Below are 6,000 nucleotides of genomic sequence, written 5' to 3' on the forward strand. Positions count from 1 at the left end.
GGGTGCGTAAAGTTGGAAGATGGAACTAATACGGATAATGGACGAAGAGCGATTTGAAATTACTGGACTTAGTAGACTTGATGAGTTGGATTAATTGACATGTTTATCTAGAAAAAAAATTGATGGACATATATCTCAAGGATTGGAAACTTCTCTTTGACTTTTTGTGGAAGAATAAAATGATATGATGTTAATGAGATTTGAAACCAATTAAGATAACCGCTGGAGGAAGGTGATTTTATAATCTATTTAGAGTCAGACTTGTTATATATTATAGATTTATAGCTGAACTACGACAAATCGGAAGTCAATATTTTTATTTTTATTTTCTTTTTTTATTGTGTTAGTTGTTGATTTGTGTTTTTCCTTTTTGTATTGTTTTGGTTTTTGAAATTTAATAAAAATTAATTGAAAAAAAAAATCCTGTGAACAGGGCCAGTTCCAGAAGATGGTGTTGGGGGATTTCTGTTCTATCCCATGGCAGTTGATTCATGGGGTCCCACTCTATACTCAGTGCTAGCCAACTCTATATGAAGCAGCTGGGTGAGATCATCGGGCAATTTGGATTAGGATGCCACCGGCATGTTCATGATATCTGGTTCTACTTCTTGTCAGGTCAGGCTGTGCAGGTCTGACCACTGTAATGGGTTAGATGAGGGCTCATAAACCGAAGCTAAATTCTGATAAGACAACGATGGTGTGGCTTGGCAGTTTCCAGGTCCAGGAATTAGGGGGATGACCTGTTTTTGGTGAGATTGCACTCCATGTGAAGGAGCAGGTGTGTGGTCTTGATTTCCTAGAGACTACCCTATCACTGGCAACTAATTACATTAATAAATGATAGTCATTTGGGGGTGTTCCTTGATTTCACCTCAACACTGGAGACCCAGGGCTTGAAGATGACTCAGACATTGTAGCTACTGCAAAATGTGATAGCTCTTGAGAGGAATCCCTCACTGGAACCACATTATACCTCTTCTTAAAGATTTGAATTGGCTGGTAATAATTTTCTAGTCTGAATTCAATACTTTGCAGATGAATGACTTGGGACCTAAATTCTAAGGAGCACCTCTACCTGTATGATCCTGTCCGAGAGTTAAGATGTGCCAGGGAGGCAGCCCTCAGCATCCTGACACTAGGAACTATGCACCTGGCAGTGATGCTTAGGTAGAACTTTTCCGTGGTGGCACCTGGGTTGTGGAACTCCCTGCCGCTTGACATTTGGCTGGTGTTCATACTGTTAGTATTCAGATGCCAGCTTAAGACATAGCTTTTACATACACATTTGGAAATTTTCACTGATGCTCAGCTGAATGCTTTTTTAATGATTCAATTACATTGAAAATATTTGTTCCTTTTTATCGGTTATGAGATCCTTGTGTTTAAGTGCAGTATATAAATAGTGTAATAAATAATTATTAAAATGACTGGAGATGTGAAGGCCTGGAAAAAAACCTGGAAAAATGGGGGGGTTCTTTCTTTCTTTCTTTCTTTCTTTCTTACTTACATTTTTGAATTATGTCATCACATCCCAGAATTTCAACATTAAAGCAAGGCTAGAAAGTTCTAAGATCCTCCGTGGCGCAAGATCCTCCGTGGCACAGAGAGGTAAGCGGCGGTAACACAGCCAAAGCTCTGCTCACGGCCGGAGTTTGATTCCAATGGAAGGAGGAAGTCGAATCTCCGGTAAAAGGGGTCGAGGTCCACTCAGCCTTCCATCCATCCGTGGTCGGTAAAATGAGTACCCGGCATATGCTGGGGGGGGGGGTAAAGAAAGGCCGGGGAAGGAACTGGCAATCCCACCCCATATATACAGTCTGCCTAGTAAACATCGCAAGACGTCACCCTAAGAGTCGGAAATGACTCGCACTACAAGTGCGGGGACACCTTTACCTTTTAGAAAGTTCTAGGCTCTATCCCTACTGGTAATGCTTGTTGAATGCAATAGTGTTTTTAGTTACTCCATGATCATGTTACATGTCCAAACCATTTAGGGTCTAGAAATGGGGATTCTCAAAACAACACTAACTGTTCCCTCCTCAAGTATATCAAGTATAATGTATACTGTAGAACTACTATAGGGCATGTTTATAGCATATGGGGTAGTGTAGAAATTCCCCAGGCCCAGCCGTCGTGAATCCTCCACCTGTGAACTCAGTCTTCCAAATCAGAATAAGATGTCTGTCTCTTTTAGCTGGGTATGACAAAAAAAATTGTTTTTCAGTTTTCAGTTTACTTCAACCTCAAGAAATTGGGTCTTTTTGCTCCTCTACATAACTCACTCATCCTTCTTAATACATTCAGGCCTCCCCTCCCAGACATCCTTTTCACACTGCAAGAGCTGGTGCAAGATTGGCTGGTGATACCAATGGGTCCCCTACCCCATGCCAACATGGGCCCCTGCGTGCTGCTAGCCCCACATCGGAGTCCCCATGCAGTGCATCACTGCAGTTTGCTGCTGCTGCTTCCTCCACTCATGTCAGCTTTCTCTCTGCAGGCATTCTTATTGGCGGAAGAACTTGCATTACCCAATGGTGGCTGATAGCAATTCTTATCCATTCCATGGAAATGGGCTGCCATGTTACTGCACTGCATCATGGGAAATTAACATGGTGGCTGCACATCACAGAATGGAGCTCAGCCAGTGCACAACTCCCATTAGCACTACCACCAGGTAACATCATAATGCTCCACTCCCAATAAATATGTATGTGGGGAGGAGGGGATGAAGTGAGAGCCAGTGGCAGTAAAGTCACCCCATCGTTCTGATGGAAGTAAGGTTGGCAGGGTTGGCAGTAAGCCCTTGAGTTCCTAGGATCCTGGCAGGTGCCAGGCTATATCAGTCCCTGATGCCAGCCCTGAACACTGCCCCCTCCAAAATGGATCATTCAGGACACCACACAGAGTTGTTGTGATACCTGGGAGGCAGGCTCGCGATATAAAGCTGCTATTCCTGTCTCTTTCCTAGCTATGAACAGGGTCCCTTGGGTCCTCTGCCCATCTTATTTATTATTCATTTATTATATTAATATCCCACCTTTCCTCCAAAGACCTCAAGGTGGCATACATGGTTCTCCACCTTCCCATTTTATCGTCACAGCAACCATGTGAGGCACGTCAGGCTGAGAGAATCTGTGACTCACCCAAGAATACCTAGTGACCTTCATGACAGAGTGAGGATTGAACCCTGGTCTTCCCAGCCCTAGTCCAACATTCTGACCACTATGCCACACTGGCTTGAATGGTAAATGTGATGGAACCTTGAGGCAATATTAAGTGGCCTCTTGTATAACCAACTTCCTAATGTAGGAGGTGGACAGAAAAAGAGTCTAGAAAGCAATTTCCTCATGCTGCCAGACTTATATTGTTCCAAATTCTGGTGTCAGAGGAGGGAGAGGGAGGAAGAATCTCTAACTCAGCTTTGCCACATGCATAGTAAATAACACTGCCTTGGAGGTCAAGTGGAAGAGATGTGGAGATCAAGCTTGCTTTTATTTTCTTTCATCGGATGGTGGCCACTAGTCCACAATAGCTTTCTTATGCCATAAGAGGTTTGCTTGTCTTTAAGGTGCTACAAGACTCTGTTTTTCCTGCACCAGATTTAACATTGCTACCCCTCTGAAAGTACTTCAGGGATTCTTATGTACTGGATTCCCTGAATTACTTTGCCAGTCCCCCCACTTTTTTTCTTGTGTATCGATTATGGAGTGGTCCAGTATATAACTCCCTGCCCACTGTGCAAACTGGTCTTGCCCCAGATCCCTTAATAAAGAAACAGCCCTAAAGACCCATAAGGAAGGATTTACAGGAATGATAGCGTCCAAGCAAGCAGCTGAAGGCCCACTCTGCCTGACCTGTTTTGTGAGAGGCAAGAAGGCCTTGCTTTGAGGCTGAGGTGAAGTTTGAGTGGAGAGATTTATAATGCCTACTCAGAAGTAAGTCCTATTGCATTCAGTGGGGTTTATTCCCAAGTAAGTGGGGTTAGGATTGTAGCCTAAGTCTGATGCCAAACAGATGAGCTTGGTTCATAACTCCAACTGCAAAAACTGATTTTAGCCTTCTATTTTAATTTTACCAGTTTAGTCCCTTCACTACCACTACCCTATATGTATGTATGTATGACCTGGGAGACCAGGGTTTGAATCCCCACATAGTCATGAAGCTCACTGGGTGACCTTGGGCCAGCCACTGCCTCTCAGCCTCAGAAGAAGGCAATGGTAAACCACCTCTGAATACCACTTACCATGAACACCCTATTCATAGGGGCGTCATAAGTCAGAATCGACTTGAAAGCAGTCCATTTCCATTTTCATATATGTGTATATATATGTGTGTGTGTATATATATATATATATATTGCATTTTATGTATTTAATGTTTTTGTTATCTTTATTATAATAATTATAATAATAATTTTATTATGTATGTGTTCTAGGGTTACCAGACCTCTGGCTTCTAGCTGGAGACTCCAGCTTTTGGGGGTGCTCTCCAGACCTCTGGTCAGATCACCCCCATGTCTCTAGTGAGTGTGTTGCATGGGTGAGGTGGGGGAGTGAGTGGGAGGACAGGAAGGCACAAGAGAAAATGAGTGGGGTGGGGGTAGGAAGGAAAGTGCCTGGTGGAGTCAGTGGGGTAGGTGGGGGGCTGAGTGGGGTGGGGTGGGTAGGAAGGTACCACTGGGAATGAGTGGGGGGGTAGGAAGGAAGGTGCCAGGGAGAATGAGCTGGTGAGTGGGGTAAGAATGTGACAGGGGGACTGCCATCACTAGGGCCCCACTCTGTGACATTGGGGCCCCACCCTATGATGTCACTAAGGCCTGCCCCATGATGTCACTAAAGCCTACCCTGTGGTGTCACTAGGGCACACCCGCATGACATCATTAGGGCCCACCTCTGAAATCTCAGGGTTTGGGATGCTTGGGACCTGGCAACCCTAAATTGTGTTTGATTTTATTGTAAGCCTCCCTGAGTGCCCTATTATAGGGTGGAAGGGTGGGATAGACATATTTTAAATAATAATAATAAATAAAAAGGAAGCATGTAGAAACTAAGGGGACAAAGGCTTAAATGAATAAATCTGTTTACTAAGTACTCTTTAGCCACCACTGTTGCCATGTTTGTTTTAGAGACATGATAGAATTAAAAGAGAGGCGATGCACCTCAAACAAAGCAGAGAATACCTCATAAAAATTACAAATCACACCCACCCACCAATAGAATCACAGTATCAAAAGAAAGATGCACCCACAACTGACAAGCAATGCTAAGCAAAAGAAGCAACCAATGAAAAGGGAACCTGTTGTCAAGGTATAAGGCCTGATGTGATGCTTTAAAAACAAACAAGAATTGGAATAGTTTGAGGCTGCTAAGAATGGGGGGGAGCCAGTGTGGTGTAGTGGTTAAGGTGTTGCACTACAACTTGGGAGAGCAGGGTTCGAATCGCCACACAGCCACGAAGCTCGCTGGGTGACCTTGGGCCAGTCACTGCCTCTCAGCCTCAGAGGAAGGCAATGGTAAACCACCTCTGAATACTGATTACCATGAACACCCTATTCAAAGGGTGCCATAAGTCAGGATCTAGGCAGTCTATGTCCATTTAAGAATGGGGGAAAGCATGTTCACGTTGCCAATGAACTGTGCCGGATATATAGAAGAAGCAAATAATTATCAAAAGTATGGTGCTGTTCCCATTGCTGGTGGAGAAGATGGTTTAAACGACATTGTAAATCACCTTAAATCTGAACTTCATAAAGATGTGAGGGTTCAGCAGAGAATGGAGTTGCAGTTGAAATGTAAGTCCAATTTTTTTTAAAAAATCGCATTTGTTAAAATATATTTATCATACAATTGCTTTTTTATGTAACTGATTGTGAGTTGTTTGTTTTGTAGAGGTTGAACATGTCTCTTTGCCATTTTGAGTTCATTCCCCACCAGTGAAAATTCCTTTTAAAAAGCACTGATCTACGTGCCTTGCAGGTAAATATTACGTGCTTGTGATCTA

Source organism: Rhineura floridana, chromosome 3 (genome assembly GCF_030035675.1).
Source record: "Rhineura floridana isolate rRhiFlo1 chromosome 3, rRhiFlo1.hap2, whole genome shotgun sequence".
NCBI lineage: Eukaryota > Metazoa > Chordata > Lepidosauria > Squamata > Rhineuridae > Rhineura > Rhineura floridana.